The following is a 21100-nucleotide window of genomic DNA, read 5'->3' on the forward strand; positions in this document are numbered from 1 at the left end:
CTCAGTCACTAATTTACTCACCCACCCACCAACTCACAAAACCACTCACTTAACCACTCTTCCATCACTCATCCACACATTCACCTACTCACTCTCTCATTCACCTACCCACCCATTCGCATACTCACTCACCCACTCACTCACTCACTCATCCACTCACGTACTTATCCACTCACTCATCATCTCGCTCACTCATCCACTCACCCATTCACCTATTCACTCACTCACCCACTCACTTACCCACTCACTCACTTACCCACTCAGTCACTCACCTACTCACCCACCCACTCACCCAACTACCCACTCACCCACCCACCCACTCACCCAACCATTCACTTAACCACTCATCCATCCACTCATCCACCCATTCACCCGCCCACCCACTCACCCACCCACCCACCCACTCACCCATTCTCCCATCCACCCACCCACTCACTCACTCACTCATCCACTCACCGACCCACCCACTCACCCATTCACCCATTCACTCACTCACCCACTCAGTCACTCACCTACTCACCCACCTACCCACTCAAGCAACCACTCACTCACCCACTCATCCATTCACCCACCCACTCACTCATCCACCCACCCACTCACCTATTCACCCACCCACTCATCCACTCACTCACCTACTTACCCACCCACCCACTCACCCAATCGCTCACTGAACGACTCATCCGTCCACTCATCCACCCATTCACCCACCCACTCACCTATTCACCCACCCACTCACTCACCCACTCATCCACTCACTCACCCACTCACCCACTCACCCACTCACCCACCCATCCACTCACCCACCCACTCACCCACCCACCCACTCACCCAACCACCTACCCACTCACCCAACCGTTAACTTAACCACTCATCCATCCACTCATCCACCCATTCACCCACCCACCCACTCACCCACCCATCCACTCACCCATTCACCCATCCACCCACTCACCCATTCACCCACCCACCCAACCACCCACTCACTCACCCACTCACTCACTCATCCACTCACTCACTCATCCACTCACCGACCCACCCACTCACCCATTCACCCACCCACCCACCCAACCACCCACTCACTCACTCATCCACTCACTCACTCATCCACTCACCGACCCACCCACTCACCCATCCACCCATTCACTCACTCACCTACTTACCCACCACTCACCCACCCACCCACTCACCCACCCACCCACTCACTCACCCACTCACTCACTCATCCACTCACTCACCTACTTACCCACCATCCCCCCACCCACCCACCCACTCTACCAATCGCCCACTGAACCACTCATCCGTCCACTCATCCACCCATTCACCCACCCACTCACTCACCCAGTCACTCACACACGCATCCACTCACTCACTCACTCACTCATCCACTCACTCACTCATCATCTCGCTCACTCATCCACTCACTCATTCACCTACTCACTAACTCACCCACTCAGTCACTTACCTACTCACCCACCCGACCACCCACCCACTCTACCAATCGCCCACTGAACCACTCATTCGTCCACTCATTCACCCATTCACCCACCCACCCACTCAACTATTCACCCACCCACTCACTCACCCAGTCACTCACCCACCCACTCACTCATTCACTCATCCACTTACCCACCGCCTCAACCTATTCACTCACTCACCCACTCAGTCACTCACCTACTCATCTACTCACCCACACACTCACCCATCCACTCACATACCCGCTCACCCATTCACCCATCCACTCATTCACCTACTCACTCACCCATTCACCCATCCACTCACTCACTCGCTTATCCACTCACTCACTCATCCACTCACTCACTCATCCACTCATTCACTCATCCATTCACTCACTGATCCACTCACTCACTCATCAACTCACTCAACCACTTACCCATTCACCCACCCACTCAATCACCCACTCACTCACTTATCCACTCACTCACTCATCATCTCGCTCACTCATCCACTCACTCATTCACCTACTCACTCACTCACCCACTCAGTCACTTACCTACTCACCCACCTACCCACTCACTCAACCACTCACTCACCCACTCATCCATTCACCCACCCACCCACTCACTCATCCACCCAGCCACTCACTCACCCACCCACCCACTCACCTATTCACCCACCCACTCACTCACCCACTCATCCACTCATTCATTCACTCATTCACCCACCCACTCACCTATTCACCCACCCACTCACCCACTCACTCATCCACTCACTCACCTACTTACCCACCACTCACCCACCTACCCACCCACCCACCCACCCACCTACCCACCCACCCACCCACCCACCCACTCACCCACCCACCCACCCACTCACCCACCCACCCACCCACCCACTCACCCACCCACTCACCCAATCGCCCACTGAACCACTCATACGTCCACTCATCCACCCATTCACCCACCCACCCACTCACCTATTCACCCACCCAGTCAGTCACTCACGCATCCACTCACTCATCCACTCACTCATTCACTCATCCACTCACCCACCGCCTCAAACCATTCACTCACTCATCCACTCAGTCACTCACCTACTGACCTACTCACCCACCCACTCACCCATCCACTCACATACCCGCTCACCCATTAACCCATCCACTCATTCACCTGCTCACTCACCCATTCAACCACTCACTCACTTATCCACTCACTCACTCATCCACTCACTCACTCATCCACTCATTCACTCATCCATTCACTTACTCATCCACTCACTCACTAATCAACTCACTCAACCACTTACCCATTCACCCACCCACTCACTCACCCACCCACCCACTCACCTATTCACCCACCCACTCACTCACCCACTCATCCACTCATTCATTCACTCATTCACCCACCCACTCACCTATTCACCCACCCACTCACTCACCCACTCACTCATCCACTCACTCACTCACCTACTTACCCACAACTCACCCACCCACTCACCCACCCACCCACCTACCCACCCACCCACCCAACCACTCACCCACCCACTCACCCAATCGCCCACTGAACCACTCATCCATCCACTCATCCACCCATTCACCCACCCACCCACTCACCTATTCACCCACCCAGTCACTCACTCACGCATCCACTCACTCATCCACTCACTCATTCACTCATCCACTCACCCACCGCCTCAACCCATTCACTCACTCATCCACTCACATACCCGCTCACCCATTAACACATCCACTCATTCACCTACTCACTCACCCATTCAACCACTCACTCACTCACTTATCCACTCACTCACTTATCCACTCACTCACTCATCCACTCACTCACTCATCCACTCACTCACTCATCCACTAATTCACTCATCCATTCACTCACTCATCCACTCACTCACTCATCAACTCACTCAACCACTTACCCATTCACCCACCCACTCAATCACCCACTCACTCACTTATCCACTCACTCACTGATCATCTCGCTCACTCATCCACTCACTCATTTACCTACTCACTCACTCACCCACTCAGTCACTTACCTACTCACCCACCTACCCACTCACTCAACCACTCACTCATCCACTCATCCATTCACCCACCCACCCACTCACTCATCCACCCAGCCACTCACTCACCCACCCACCCACTCACCTATTCACCCACCCACTCACTCACCCACTCACTCACCCACTCATTCATTCACTCATTCACCCACCCACTCACCTATTCACCCACCCACTCACTCACCCACTCACTCATCCACTCACTCACCTACTTACCCACCACTCACCCACCCACTCACCCACCCACCCACTCACTCACCCACCCACCCACCTACCCACCCACCCACTCACCCACCCACCCACCCACTCACCCACCCACCAACCCACTCACCCACCCACCCACTCACCCAATCGCCCACTGAACCACTCATCCGTCCACTCATCCACCCATTCACCCACCCACCCACTCACCTATTCACCCACCCAGTCACTCACTCACGCATCCACTCACTCATCCACTCACTCATCCACTCACCCACCGCCTCAACCCATTCACTCACTCACCCACTCAGTCACTCACCTACTGACCTACTCACCCACCCACTCACCCATCCACTCACATACCCGCTCACCCATTAACCCATCCACTCATTCACCTACTCACTCACGCATTCAACCACTCACTCACTCACTTATCCACTCACTCACTCATCTACTCACTCACTCATCCACTCAATTACTCATCCACTCACTCACTCATCAACTCACTCAACCACTTACCCATTCACCCACCCACTCAATCACCCACTCACTCACTCACCTATCCACTCACTCACTATCTCGCTCACTCATCCACTCACTCATTCACCTATTCACTCACTCATCCACTCAGCCACTCACCTACTCACCGACCTACCCACTCACTCAACCACTCACTCACCCACTCATCCATTCACCCACCCACTCAATCACCCACTCACTCATCCACCCACCCACTCACTCACCCACCCACCCACTAACCTATTCACCCACCCACTCACTCATCCACTCACTCACCTACTCACCCACCCACCCACTCACCCAATCGCTCATTGAACAACTCATCCGTCCACTCATCCACCCATTCACCCACCCACCCACTCACTCATCCACTCACCCACCGCCTCGACCCATTCACTCACTCACCCACTCAGTCACTCACCTACTGATCTACTCACCCACCCACTCACATACCCGCTCACCCATTAACCCATCCACTCATTCACCTACTCAATCACCCATTCAACCACTCACTCACTTACTTATCCACTCACTCACTCATCCACTCACTCACTCATCCACTCACTCACTCATCCACTCACTCATCAGCTGACTCAACCACTTACCCAATCACCCACCCACCTATTCACCCACCCACCCACTCACCCACTAACTCACTCAATCAACCACTCACCAATCCACTCACCCACACAACCATGAATCCACCTTCTCACTCACTCACCCACTCACTCACTCACTCATCCACTCACCCACCTATCCACTCACTCACCCACCCACTCACTCACCCACTCGCTCACCCACCCACGCACCCACCCACTCACTCACCCATTCACATACCCACCCACCCACCCACTCACCCACTCACCCACTCACCTACTCACCCAATCACTCACCCACTCACCCACCCACTCACGCACCCACCCACCCACGCACCCACCCACCCACCCACTCACCCATCCACCCACTCACCCACCCACCCACCCACCCACTCACCCACCCACCCACCCACTCACTCACCCATTAATTCACTCATCCACTCACTCACCCACTCACCTACTCACCCATCCACTCACCCACTCACTCACCCACTCGCTCACCCACCCACTGACTCACCCATTCACACACCCACTCACTCACCCATCCACCCACACACTCACCCACCCACCCACCCACCCACTCACTCACCCACTCACTCACTCACTCACCCACTCACCCACCCACTGACTCACCCACTCACTCACCCACTCACTCACCCACGCACCCACCCACCCACTCACTCACTCACTCACCCACCCACTCACCCACCCACTCACCCAATCACTCACCCACTCACCCACCCACGCACCCACCCACGCACCCACCCACCCACCCACTCACCCACCCACCCACCCACTCACCCACCCACCCACCCACCCACCCACTCACTCACCCACTCACTCACTCACCCACTCACCCATTCACTCACTCACCCACTCACCCATTCACTCACCCACCCACTCACCCACCCACGCACCCACCCACCCACCCACTCACCCACCCACCCACCCACCCACTCACCCACCCACTCACTCACCCACCCACCCACTCACTCACCCACCCATTCACTCACTCACCCACCCATTCACTCACCCACTCACCCACTCACCCACTCACTCACCCACCCACTCACTCACCCACCCACTCACCCACCCACTCACCCAATCACTCACCCACTCACCCACCCACGCACCCACCCACTCACCCACTCACGCACCCACCCACCCACGCACCCACCCACCCACCCACTCACTCACTCACTCACTCACCCACCCACCCACCCACCCACCCACCCACCCACCCACCCACTCACCCACTCACTCACTCACTCACTCACCCACTCACCCATTCACTCACTCACCCACTCACCCATTCACTCACTCATCCACTCACCCACTCACTCACCCACCCATTTACTCACTCACCCACCCATTCACTCACTCACCCACTCACCCACTCACCCACTCACTCACTTACTCACCCACTCACTCACCCACCCACTCACCCACCCACTCACCCAATCACTCACCCACTCACCCACCCACGCACCCACCCACTCACCCACTCACGCACCCACCCACCCACGCACCCACCCACCCACTCACTCACTCACCCACCCACCCACCCACTCACTCACCCACTCACTCACTCACTCACTCACCCACTCACCCATTCACTCACTCACCCACTCACCCATTCACTCACTCATCCAGTCACTCACTCACTCACCCACTCACTCACCCACCCATTTACTCACTCACCCACCCATTCACTCACTCACCCACTCACCCACCCACCCACCTACTCACTCACCCACTCACCCACCCACACACTCACTCACCCATTCACTCACTCACCCACCCACTCACTCACTCAACTACTCACCCACCCACCCACTCACTCACCCGCCCGCTCACACTTAATGAAATGAAAACAGCTGTACCAATGATATTCTATCTGCGTCTATACATCCCACTGCTATTGTTAGTGTGGGAGTAAAGTTCAGTGTTTATTTGGTTAGTCTAGCTGTATCATCATAATCATTAACACATTGAGACCCATATACCTACATAGAGACCCATACAGACTGATAGAGATACATGCACGTCGATAGATATACATAGACACGTAACGGTAGATATATACTCAATGCCTAACCAGCGCAGGTACATCAGAATTCAATCCATGTTGGACTAAGTCCTCAATTATTGTTAGGGTGTCCGGTACTGGGACTTTGGTGAACAAAGATACTACATCAAAGCTGACGAGGATGTCATCAGGAGATAGTACCATGTCCTTAACCATAGAGACTAATTGGGTTGAGTTGAGTACTGCCGAAGAGGTCTTGCCTGTGAAGGGGAGCAGAGTATCTGATAGAAAACGGGCTAGTTTGTACGTCGGAGAGTTTATCGTCGACACGATGGGTCGTAGCGGGGTGCCTTCTTTATGGATTTTGGGAAGACCATAGAGTCTCGGAGGTCTAGCTGCCGATGGCTAGACCTCCCAGACTCTATGGTCTTCCCAAAATCCATAAAGAAGGCACCCCGCTACGACCCATCGTGTCGACGATAAACTCTCCTACGTACAATCTAGCCCGTTTTCTATCAAATACTCTGCTCCCCTTCACAGGCAAGACCTCTTCGGCAGTACTCAACTCAACCCAATTAGTCTCTATGGTTAAGGACATGGTACTATCTCCTGATGACATCCTCGTCAGCTTTGATGTAGTATCTTTGTTCACCAAAGTCCCAGTACCGGACACCCTAACAATAATTGAGGACTTAGTCCAACATGGATTGAATTCTGATGTACCTGCGCTGGTTAGGCATTGCCTCACCAACACTTATTTTACCTGGAATGGCACCTTCTACAAACAGAATTAGGGTACCCCTATGGGCTCCCCCTTGTCACCAGTTATAGCCAACATGTTCATGGAAAAGTTTGAATCAGACGCCATCCAGACATCCACCCTGCGTCCTTCCTTGTGGAAGAGGTATGTGGACGACACTTTCGTCATCTGGCCACATGGCCTCCCAGCATTGAACCACTTCTTGGACCACATCAATTCTAGACACCCATCCATCAGATTCACCATGGAAGTGGAGAAAGACGGTAAACTACCATTCTTGGATATTCTGTTTGAGAGGAGGCCTGACGGATCCTTGGGACATTCTGTCTACAGGAAAGCCACCCACACATATTCCTACTTGAAACCGGATTCCCACGACCACCCATCTCAAAAGAATTCTCTCATCAAAACGCTATACCACAGAGCCCATGGCATTGCTGACCAACACCACCTGGCCGGTGAATTAAGACATGTACATCGGGCCCTCAGGATGAACGGATACTCTGACCGCACTATCCGCCAAGCTGTCTCTCCCACCATACAGAAACAGCCACATGAAACTCCGACCAAAACTATCACGTTGCCATACATATGTAATAAAAGACTCGGACGCTTCTCTCTCTGTCCTGTGTCCTTTATTTGGGTTCGATCTCTTTTCCCTCACGGCACTCCCCTATATACTCTTCGCTCTGCAGCCCCAGGCTGCTGTCGCTCACGTAGCCCACTCCCTCCTAGCAGACCCGCTGCTGTCTCGTCGTGCAGACCCCCGCTGCCCAACTCCTCCCTTGCAGACCCGCTGCTCTCTGCAGCCTCCTCGCTGCTCCTGCTGCCCCGGGGTCGGTCACCGTTGGCCGACGGTGCCGATCCACGTGGCCCGTGTGTGTGTGGCGATCTCGCCACCCTCTCTCTCACCCTTCGCCCTGCGTGGCCTCACACTTTCCCAGTCTCCGATCACTCCCCTACTGCTTCCGGTTTCCCCCCTTATAGACCTGAACCCTCTCCCCCACGTGACGTAACTCCTCCCCCCATGACGTCACTTCCGGGAGGTCGTTTACGCCCGCATTACACATAGCAGGCGTGACCAAAAAGATCTCCAAAATTCTAAACAAACATAAGATCCAAGTCCGATTCAGTACAGTGCATAAAATCCGTGATTTGATTCCATCTGTGAAGGATGTCGTTCCTGACTTACAGTATCCTGGAGTCTACAAATTGAGTTGCATTTGTGGTGATTGCTACATTGGAGAAACGAAACGTCATGTTTCTGATCGTGTCCGCGAGCACAAGTCAGATCTGAAACACGGCAGAACTGATTCTTCGGCCGTTGCCGATCATTGCTACAACTCGGTGGGCTCTCATGAAATTGTATTTTCCGAGACCAAGGTTCTCTGCAAACTTCCTGGCTACCATCAAAGGTTTGTACACGAAGCCATACAAATATACAAACACAGACATGATTTCAACCGTGATGACGGTTAGAAACTGAGTAATCATTGGAAAGATGTGATTAACCATGCAAAAAAGATTTAACTACACTTATTTGCCAACCTTATTTGACAGACAACCATTACTGTTTAACCATGTTTAGTGGTGCACTCCCTGTTACAGGTTGAGTCACAAACCGCACCTCTCCATAACAAAGGCTCAGCCTTTGTTATGCAGTCTATTCTTAGTCTCAAACCTCACCTTACCATATTAATAATAAGTATGCGGCCCTTGCCCCACCACCTTCTCCAACCATTATATAAACGCAGTGGTAACTCCTGCAATCTCTAATTTACTTGATACAGCTGTCGTGGCTGTGACGGTACCACCTGAAGACGGAAGCTTGTGTTGCCTCCGAAACGTCGTGATTTTTATTTTATTTTACTTTTTAATGTTTTTACCTACGTGACTTTACCGAAAAAAAACCTAAGAATATGAATCATTGCAGTCACGAAAGCTTCAAATCTAGAATACACAGATATCTATAGAGATAGACATAAATGCATAGAGACCCATATACATACACAGAGATACAGATGTAGTGGCATCACGGGATGTCACTGTGCAGTGTCGGCCCTAGAGGGGCACGGCATGCAGGCTAACGACATCGCGGACACCAGAATGGTGTGGGTGTAGTACCGGTCCTGAAGCGGCCCGGTGAGCGCTGATTGATAGCGCTAAAGGACAGGGTATGGGAGTACCGGCCGTAGGAATCAGGTTACTAAAGGCCATGGCACTCTGATGGACCCGGGAGGACACGTGACCAGTTAAGTCTACAAAGGGGCCCAAGTGGGGGCTATGGGTGGTAACGTGGTTAGCATCTAGATCCTACTCGAGGATTCTGGAAGGTGGTCGTGGCTAAGGGTGGAGCCAGCCACACCGCAGAGAATATAAGCCAGGTTCCCAGAGGGACCGGCGTTGTTGTTCATCCTGAATAAACCTTTGTCTATGTCTACGTTCTCTGCTCAACGAGTCTCGAGCTGTGGTCCCGGTCCGCAGTAGCTCGTTACGTTGTAATCAATGTATAGTTAGCCTGGTGGTCACCACCATAGGTTGTTATTCTGTTAAGGGGAAGTTACCCCGTGTGTTGGAGGTAAATGAATGTGTTGCCTCCAAGTATATATCTGCAACTCAGTCAAACTCACTACACATATATAAACAGACTAGCGGTAAGTACCCGGCGTTGCCCGGGCGAAAAAGGCAGACACACACATGTAGTTGCACACACAAATCGACTGACACATACATACATAGACTGAACAAGAACCGGCATTCGCCAGTAAGTGGCAGTGACGTCACCACAACGCTTGTGCCAGGCTATGTGCACCTTGAGGCCACGTGAAGTGTCGAACGCCCGCTGCCAGGAGGTCATGGGGCGGATCCAGATGGCACAGGTCGACTGACTGAGACGACTGGCTGATGCACCACCTGTGCCCCCTACTGTGGCAACTTGCTGTGCTTTAGCCACCCAGCGCTCCGCTCGTTGTTGTGAGCGTCACTCCTCCGCCCTCCATTGTTGTTGGAGGGTGACTGCATCCAACTGCCCTGTAGCGTTCTTCAGGAGCCTCCTCCACAGAGGCCAATCTTGACACGGCTGGTACCAGTCATCGGAAAGTCGACTCAGCTCCACGTCCTCCTGTACCACATCACTCCATGTCTTCTCTAGCCCGTGCCGCGCCCATTTAGCCCCCTCAATCCGGCCGAACAAAAGCTGTTTAGGCATGCGGTGGCTGGCCATGCGGGCTACATGACTCAGGCAACGCAGTCTTGCCTGCCGGAGGAGCTCACCGATGGGACTTTGTGCACATTTTTCAAGGATTTGTGAGCTCCTCGCACAATGCAGCCCGGTTAAAGCCAGGATGGATCGTAGGCAGGCCATCCTAAATGTTTCTAACCAGCGAAGATGTTCCATTAGGGGGGTCCAAGTTTCGCAAGTGTAGAGAAGGGAGGGAATGACCGTGGCCGAGAAGACCTGAAGCTTCGTGCGGAGTGATAAACCAGGTAGCTTCCACGCAGTGTTACACAACCAATGAAAAGATAATGTGGCTCGACTGATTCGGACTGAGACCTCTGCTGTTAAACCGGAGCCAGTCATTAGCACACTGGCCAGGTATGAGAAACTCTCCAATGTCTCCACAACTGCCCCATCACCAATTGGGAGTTGTGGGGGTGGAGTGTCCGATGGAACAAAATACCCAGGCAGGTGCTTAGTTTTGGTGGGGCTGATGGCAAGGCCCCACCCCTTAGTGGCAAGCTCCAGGTTCAGCAGCAGCGCGTCCAACTCCTCTTCTGAGTGAGCATTAATTACCAGATCATCAGCATATATAATGTGGTTGACCAATAGGGACCCATCCCTTGACCGCACCCGGGCATCGATAAGCCTCCCATTGTATCTGTACCAGATGGGAATTCTTCCGGTACAGGCATTGAAGGCTTAATGGACTACGTGGTCCAAATATATGCAAAAGAATGTGGGAGGCAGAGGAAATGGCTCTGACTCACAGCCACGTAGTTTGACGTGGGGCCGCTCACCATCATGAAGGTCCTTAATGATCGTGAGCAGAGGGTCAGGGACTCTGAATACACGAAGAGCAACCCAAACGCCAGGCCTACTGATGGTATCATAGGCGTTGAGCAAGTAAATAAAGCACACACATGGACTAAAACGCACACATGGACCTACAGGCACGCAAAGAAATGGATTTACACTGACTAACATGGAGCCACGCACACACAGCGACTACCACACACACACATGGACTGACACACACATACATACATAGACTCACACACACATACATAGACTGACACACACATTGCCGTACACACGTAGACATATGAACTCTCACACACAGACATATGCTTTAGATACACACACATGGAGTTACACACACATATCAACTCACACACATACATTGACTTACACACACACATCGAGTCACACGCACACAGGTATAGACTTACACACACATATGGACTGACACACACATACACATGGATGTACACACACACATTGACTGACACACAGACGCATATTGACTTACACACTGACATGGAGCCATGCACACACATCGACCAATACACACACAGCGACTGATACACACACATGGACTGACTCTCCATTAGGAATCAATGTTACTAGGGCAGGTTAAATTCCTGGGGAAATTTACGATCGAATGTTTTTTTCATGTTTGTGTACATACATTGAACCACACCCTATATATACACATTAATGAATGCGTGCAATTGGAGTGCAGCAATGTACAGGCAGAGCTGCACCTTGTATATGAATCTGGAAATTCGACTTTAAGTGAAGCAGCGCGAAGTGAAACCCATTTTTCCATAGGAAGAAATGTTAATTGGGGAGGTTACGTTCCTGGGGTAATGTTCAACCACACTTAGGAACGTACAAACTTTCTTAACATATGAACCACCCTATATGAATGATAATAGGGTTTGCCTCTTTTTCTGGCAACAAAACAGGTGTTAAGATGTTAAAAAACCAAACTGAAACCTTTTACAAGTAACCATGTCTGCATTAACCACAATGCTTGTGGTCAGAATGCAAACAAAAAACATACTCTGATAATATATGCATTGTCCTTGAAACTTATTGGTCCACACCAGAGACAGCTTTCTTTTTAGCCTCATCTCAAATGGTGTTTGCATTCTGACCACACGCATTGTGGTTAATGCAGACATGATTCCTTGCAAAACGTTTCAGTTTTGGTCTTTTAACATCTTAACAGAAAAAAGAAGAAAAACCTATTATCATATTTTGGTACTAGCAAAGGAGGTCCCATGAGGGACCACCCTATATATACTTGAATTTTCTAAACAAATGTATATATATGAACGGATGCATGCAGATGGCGCACAGTCATTTACGGGCGGAGCCCCGGGCTACATCTACGCCACCGGCCACATGAGCGGCTATTGGAGCGTCTTCTGCGCCAGGGCGTCTGCGCCCAGCGAGCGCCTGTCCTGGTTGACGACCTCGATAAATCTCCTGAAAATTTTCGCCGACGTCTACGCCGTAGGTTGCTCGCCCAACGAATGCTGGGCCTGTGACGCCTTGTACCGGCTGTGGCGTAAGCCCAACGTTGACTGCGCCAACACGACGTGGGTGAGGGCGAGTGGTCCAGACGCTCCGGCTTTGCCCAAGAAAATAGAGGTGGACTCCGCGGGTGGAGTCTACCTCCATGGAAACAATGCGCTACTCTACCACAGGTTAGAGTTGTATTGTTAAGTCTATGGGTGGCAATGTTGAGTCTATGGTGCAGTGCTGAGTCTATGAATGAGTACTGAGTCTATGATGCAGTGTTGAGTCTATGGGCAGTGCTGTTAATTGTATGGTGCAGTGTTGAGTGTATGCGTCTCAGTGCTGAATCTATGGGCAATGCTGAGTCTATGGGTATTTTTGAGTCTATGGTGCAGTGTTTAATCTATGGGCAGTGTTGAGTCTATAGGTAGTGTTGAGTCTATCGGCAGTGTTGAGTGTATGGGTGGCATTGCTGAGTCTATGGGTGGCAGTGTTGAGTGTATGGGTGGCCGTGTTGAGTCTATGCGTCGCATTGTTGAGTCTGTGCATGGCAAAGTTGAGTCTATGGGTGGCAGTGCTGACTCTGGGTGGCAGTGTTGAGTCTATGTGAAGTACCGGTAAGTACGCTGGACACCCAGGTTGAGGCACACGTATGTTTATTACAAGTTGTCGGTACAGGACAGCACTAGAGGGGGTAGCGGCCCCCTCACCCGGATAACTGGGGATACACCCTAGCTAATCCTGACCTACTCCCAAGTCCTCCACTAACGGGCTAGGGGAGGCTAACTGGCCCGACACTGGTGAGTCGGGCTACGGTCTCCGGAGTCCCAGGGTACTGACCCTGGTTCACGGAACCACGCCTCTGGCTCGATCCTCCGCAGCCCTGACAAGGGCGGCGTTCGAGGGGAGTCCAGGGCTTCTAACTAGGAGATCTTCCTTCTTCCTCCTTCGTTCCCAGACTGAGCCACGAGCTCTCTCTGTCCTCCCCCTTTATACCCCCCGTCAGGATCACAACCCCCCAGGCTGCCTGATGCGGACGTCGCTGCGGGCACCCCCCCCGTGTACTCCCGGAGCTCCGCCCACTGTGTTTATTCCCCGTTGGATCCCATGCACCTACAGCCCTCCCGTAACAACCCTACATATGCATGGCAGTTTTGAGTTTATGGGTGGCAGTGTTAAATCTATGGGTGGCAGTGTTGAGTCTATGCATGGCAATGTTGAGTCTATGGGTGGAAGTGCCGACTCTATGGATGGCAGTGTTGAGGATATGGGTGGCAATGTTAAGTCTATGGATGGCAGTGTTGAGTATTTTCGTCGCATTTTTGAGTCTATGCGTGTCAGAGTTGAGTCTATCCGTGGCAGTCTTGAGTCTATGGCTGGCAGTGTTGAGTCTATGCGTCACATTGTTGAGGCTATGTGTGGCAGAGTTGAGTCTATGGGTGGAATTGTTGTGTCTATGCATGGCAGTGTTGAGTGTATGGGTGGCAGTGTTGAGTCTATGGGTGGAAGTGTTGAGTTTCATGGGTGGCAGTGCCGAGTCTATGGGTGGCAGTACTAACACTATGGGTGGCAGTGTTGGGTCTATGGGTGGCAATGTTTAGTGTTTGCCACCCATAAGACTCAGCACTGATACCCAGTGTTGAGACTATCGGTGGCAGTGCTAAGGATGGCAGTGTTGAGTCTATTAGTGGCAGTGTTGATTCTATGGGTGGCAGGGCTGACTGTATGGGTGGCAGTGTTGAGTGTATGGGTAGAAGTGCTGACTCTATGGGTGGCAGTGCTGAGTGTATGGGTGGCATTGTTGAGTCTATGCATGGCAGTTTTGAGTCTATGGGTGGCAGTGTTAGGGCCGCTGGTCCCCGAAGTCCCTCCCTGCTCCGTGCCTATGGCAGGGGCTCTGCTGTTCGTCGACCCCTCACTACTCTGCGAGCTGCTGCTGCCGTCGCTGGGCTCATCGCCCGACGGCTCCCCTCCCTTGTCCGTCCCTCCCCGATCTCGTGTGAGGGGCATCGCTCGCCGCACGCTCTCATTCACCTGTAAACGCTGCGTTGTCTCTCCATGAATCACACGCTATTAAACGGGGGTCAGGGGTCGGAGGGCGAATGACGCTGCCCTCACACTGCGCGAGTCCCTGCGGTGATAGACGGAGCTGGTACCTGTGGGCGCACCGAACCCTTTCACCACGCTACGAGCGCACACACCTGCGCACACGCGATACCCACTCGTGCGCCGCTCTACGCAGCGCTCCCACGTGACGAGCCGCTGTGTACACAGCTCCACACGCGACACACTGCTCAACAAGATCACGTGAGACCACGCTTCGCTATTAATGATTTATTATCTGCTACTCGCGAATTGATGCTAAGTCAGTATGAGTCGACGAGGCTGGCCTATCCTACTTCCCCTGGACCTATTCCCTATTTATCAGCTTACGATACCCTGTCACCTTGCTACTCACGGGTCGAAGTATTCGGCGTCCTGTGGCTTTTCCTCTATGCCGTCGGGGCACGTCACGCGGACGTCCGGAGGGCAGAGCTGGGAGCCGACTTGAACGCGTGCCTCTTGAAGAGAAGTGAAGAGAGAGACTCCCTACCTTGCTACGCTCCTTTTTATCTTAATTCCCGGACTCGGGCCCCTACCCCCTTCCCACGTACCGTGCGCCTTCGATATGCTAATCGGATGTGCGGCAAGTGTGGCGTTCCGCAAGTTAATTCCTTTCTCACGCATGCCTTTGTTATTGCAGATTATGCGGCGGCGTCCATTACAAAGGTGCGCCGTGGGAATTTGTGCACGGCTCCCCGCGTGCGTCCGCCCTCCGGATTATTCATACCTTCAGCTCAATCATTTACCCACCCTAACAATTGTGCCTGCGCCCTCAAGCGCAACCATCCTAACCTTCCGTGACTATGCGCAAGAGCCCCTGCGGTCCTGCTACTCATGCTGTCCCGTCCTTCCCCTGCTGGCCTCGTCGACGCGTGGGGGGGGGGGGGGGTGTGTGTGGGGGATGCGTTTCAACCGTGGTGGCCGAATGCCCTTCGCCGCGGCCACACCATATTAAGGCCGATCGCAGCGCCGCGGTGCAACGTAGCGTCGGGGGAGGTCATCCAATTCCCTGATCGACGGAAACCGTGAGAGTTAATCCCGATAAGGGTTTCTCGGATAAAAACCGGTCGATCAGGTGTCCTCCCCTTCCAGCTCTATGGGGGGGGGGGGGGGGGGGAATGCGTGCGGGTGTGTTCATGTGAGGTGAGGTGAGGGGGATGAGGGGTTGGCTCCGTTGCTTGGTGGTGGCGAGGTCGGGGATGGGACGCCTGCCGAACGGCTTCGTGGCGGCGGCATCACATAGCCCCCCGAGGTGCCAGTCCCCGTCCCGGGTTGACTGGAGCACCTCGCTTGGGCCGCGCCCACGAGGAAACGTTGCGGGATCCGGGGGATCCGTCCGGACCTGGTGGCTGGCCTCGGGGCGGGTGGTTCCGTCCTCTGTAGCTCCTGCGGCGGCCTCCTCCTCCACTCCAGCGGCTCTCCCCGTCCTCCGGCACCTGCGGGCTGGGGCACAAACTCAGCAGCGGAAGGGTTTAGGGCCCGTCGTCCGCGCCGTCTCCGGACTGGATCGGGGCATCTCGGGGGCCCGGCGGGGCCCATGTAGTGTGCGAGGCCCCCCAACACGAGGGGTGCGGGTACTCCGGGATTTCGGGGCCTTCGGGTGACGGGATTCTCTCTCGCCGGGGCCGCTTTCCACAGTTTTAAGCGGCGGACGTTGACCACCGTCTCTCGACCCCTCTCCCCGCCATAAATTAGTACCGTCCAGGGGGAGATCTGCCGCACCACGGTCCAGGGTCCCCGCCAGTAGGTCGTCAGTTTCCCCACCTGCCCGGCCCCGACGCGAGGGGTGTGTAGCCACACCTTAGCGCCTGTCAGGAATAAGGGGGGTTCCATGCGGGGTCGGGTGCCCTGTTCCTGCCGCCGATGCACGGCTTCCTCTTGCAGGTATGCTCGGCCTCGGGCTTCTCGCAGGGTCTCCAACAGGTGTTCCACGGGGCGGCTTCCCTCCTCCGGCTGGGGGGAAGGGACGCCGAATAGCAAATCTGCAGGTAAACGAGACTCACGGCCGAACATCATTAAAAACGGGGTTTGTCCCGTCGACGTGTGTATGGTGGTGGCGTAGGCGAAAAGGGCGTAGGGGAGGTGTTCGTCCCAATCCCGTTGATTTGCGGCCGCCATACGTTTGAGTTTCCCCGCTAGGGTCTGATTCATGCGCTCCACCATACCGTTCGCTTGGGGGTGGTACGCTGTAGTTCGGTCCTTATGGATTCCGAATTCTCGGCACAGTGCCTGGAACAGCTCGGCCTCGAACTCGCTACCCTGGTCGGTGAGGACTCGTTCTGGGATCCCGTGCTTCAGTACGTAATGTTCCACAAATGCCCGGGCCACCACCAAGGCCGTTTTATCAGGGATGGCCACTGCCACGGGGTAGCGGGTGAAATACTCTACTGCGACCAGGATATACCGGTTGCCTCGATGGGATCGTGGGAATGGCCCCTGTAGGTCGATCCTGACCAGCTGATTCGTGCGGCTGACGCGGAACGGCCTTAGGGGTACCTGGTATTGTGCCGGTTTCGGCCCGCACTGCTGATAGGCGCGGCAGCCCTGTACCCAGGCCGCCACGTCTTGTGCCAATTTGGGCCAGAGATTCTGGCGACGCAGGGTCTCTCGAGTGCGTCGTTCCCCATCGTGGCCCCCGAGTGGGTGGTCATGCACCAGCCGTAGCAGCTGGGGTCGCACCTGGGCAGGAACACAGATGCATCCCGGCTGGCCGGCCTCGGTTAACTCCCGTACCACTCCGTTCTGCACACACAACCGGGCATACAAACCGCTCCAGGGTCCTGGTAGGGCGCTCTTTTCCCCCCGCAGTGCCGCCTCCACTGCCGCCAGATCGGGATCCCGCTGCTGGGTCTGTCTCAGCTGCTCGTCGTTCAGGCCCGGGAAGGCGCAGCCGACGTCCTCCTGGATCTGTCCGATCGGGGTGGGGTGACCCGCCGGGTCCCGAGCCGTGGGTCCCGCGCTTGTCGGGCGGTCGACGGGATCCTTGGTGCCACCTGGAAGGGTCTCTGTGGCGCACACTGTACTCTCTCTCGCTGGGGGGGGGTCAGTGGCCGCGGCCCCTCGGGGGTCCGTTGCCTGCCGGCAGCGTCCCCCCGTGAAACACGGGCAGGCCTCCTCCGCCCTTGTCTCGGCGTACACCGTGGGTCGCCTCGACAAGGCGTCCGCGTTTGCATGCGTCCGGCCAGCTCGATACTCGATTTGCAGGTTGTACTCCTGCAACTGTGCCAACCACCGGGCCATCTGCCCCCGCGGCTCCTTGAATGTAAGAAGAAACTGCAGAGCATAATGGTCAGTGCGTACGCGACATTTCCTGCCGTACAAATACGGCCGGAACTGTTTACATGCGAAAATCACTGCGTACAACTCTTGGCGGGTCACGCAATAGTTCAGCTCGGCCCCACTCAAGGTCCGGCTGGCGTATGCGATGACTCGTTCCGTTCCATCCTGTACCTGTGACAACACCGCGCCCAGCCCGCTGCTGCAGGCGTCGGTGTCCAAAATAAAATCGGTGGTAAAATCGGGGAAAGCGAGGGTGGGGTCGTGGGTGAGGTGGTCTTTGAGAGTGGTGAAGGCCGTCTGGCAGGCCCCCGTCCACTGATAGGGGTGCTTAGGGGAGGTGAGTTGGGTGAGGGGGCGTGCAATCTCACTGAATCCCTTTATAAATCGACGATAATAGGTGGTGAGCCCCAAAAATGATCTGATCTCCGTCAGATTCCTTGGCCGTGGCCACTCCACTACGGCGCGTACCTTCTCCGGATCGGTGCGCACGCCTGCCTCGCTGACGCGATGCCCGAGGTACCCCACCTCGCGTTGTGCGATGTAACACTTACGGGGCTTGAGCTTGAGATGAGCCGCTCGCAGTCGCTGGAACACCTCTCATAACCTGGACCAATGCTCAGACAAAGATCTACTGAACACTATCACGTCGTCCAGGTAAATCAGGCACTGTTCCCATTGCAAGCCCCGCATCACCAACTCCATCAGCCGCTGGAACGTCGCGGGCGCATTGGTGAGTCCGAACGGGAGTACTCGAAACTCGAATAGTCCCATCGGGGTGGTGAAGGCGGTTTTCGGCCGATCCTCCTCCGCCATCTCCACCTGCCAGTACCCGGACGCGAGATCGAGGGTGGAAAAATATCGCGCTCCGGCGAGGCTGTCAAAAGTGTCGTCGATGCGAGGTATGGGGAAGGCGTCGCCGAGCGTGACTGCGTTCAGTTTACGGTAATCGACGCAGAACCGGGTTGACCCATCCTTTTTCGTTACTAGTACCACCGGGGCTGACCAGGGGCTCGCCGAGGGCTGAATTATGTTATCGCGAAGCATGTCCCCAACCGCCTCTTTGATCTGGGTGCATTCGGGTGTGCCCACTCGGTATGCAGGGAGTTTGATGGGTCGGGCTGCACCGGTGTCAATTTGGTGCTTAACAAGGTCAGTCCGACCCACGTCCGAGTCGTGTTCACTGAATACGTCGGCATACTCCCGCAGTAACTCGCGCCGCCGATCGGCCTCTCCCTTAGGTAAGTCCGCCCATGGTACATGTAACGCGTCGAGGAGGGGAACGACCTCGGCTTGGGGAGTCGGGCCGACTCGCCAGGCCAGGTCCTGGTCACCCTCAGGACGACCGGGGTCCTCAGCCCAGAGTGCGAACACCGAGTCGTTAGAGTAGCGTGCGTGCAGGGGGTGTACTGTGGCTATCGGGGTGCACCGTCGCAGTATCGCTGGGGTATTGTGGGGGTTAAACATCCGCATAAACAATCGGCCCCCATCTGCGTTTACCAACGTGGCAGATCCCACTATCCCATACCGTTTTGCCAACTCCGGGTGAGGAGTTAGCATTACCTCCCCTGATGGTCGGAGCGCGGGGTCGGTGGGGGATGTTGCCACCGGCACCAGCATCTCGGTGAGCGGGCCGATGGTGACTGCCGTCGCCAGCATCGCGGTCACAGGTGCGAAGTGGGGGCGCGTCGGTTCTCGTCCCAGGAACGGTATCCGCTCGCCGTTGCTCTCCATGGTGGCGCATCGCTGGCGGGGTTGCACGTTGAGTCCCAGCCGTTCTAAGAGGTCGGTACCTGCGATACACTCGTGACACAACACACTCGACATGTAGAACTCCTGGGTGCACACCTGGCTGCCTATGCGGACCTCTAGGGTGGCTCTCCCCAGCAGCCCCATTCCGGCTCCGCTCGCCGTGTGCAGCGCGCGGTCCGGTGCCTGCAGGTGACGCACGTCGACCCCGATTGCGCTGCAGTGCGCTGCGCTTACGAGCGAGGCCACCGCCCCCGTATCCAGCAGGATTCGGGTACGCATTCCGTTTACCTCCCCTTCCACCAGCGACGTGGCCCCCGTGATTCCCGCCACCAGCTCCCGCAGCCAGTCGCCAGGAGTCGCCGCGTTCCTTGGTGTCGTGGCTGGAATCTGTGTGGCGATCGCTCGCTCGCCATTATCATTACAGCTGGTTTGGATCGGGTCTACGTCGATTTCATCCCCCGGTGGTCCCCTCTCTAGGGGGGCCTTAGTGTTTGACCTATGCATCTGCCTCGCACGGGCGAGCTGAGGGCAGCCCCTCCTGAGATGCCCTCGACGGTCGCACACATAACACATCGGGGGAAGGGTGGCGGCTCCGTAGTGGGCCGCCTGCCCGCTCCCTCTCCCTGTACGCAGTTGTTCTAACTCGGACTCTAATTGGGATACCTTCCCGGCCAGCCCCCCTACTGTGGAGTGTAGTTCACCCCTCTCAGACTGGATGGTCTTCACATTTTTATTCGCTTCCTCGCGTACTTGGGTTACCCTCTCACCTACGTGGGTTACCCTCTCACCTACTTGGGTTACCTTAC

This window comes from Lampetra fluviatilis, chromosome 69, assembly GCF_964198595.1.
Source record: "Lampetra fluviatilis chromosome 69, kcLamFluv1.1, whole genome shotgun sequence".
Classification (NCBI taxonomy): Eukaryota; Metazoa; Chordata; class Hyperoartia; order Petromyzontiformes; family Petromyzontidae; genus Lampetra; species Lampetra fluviatilis.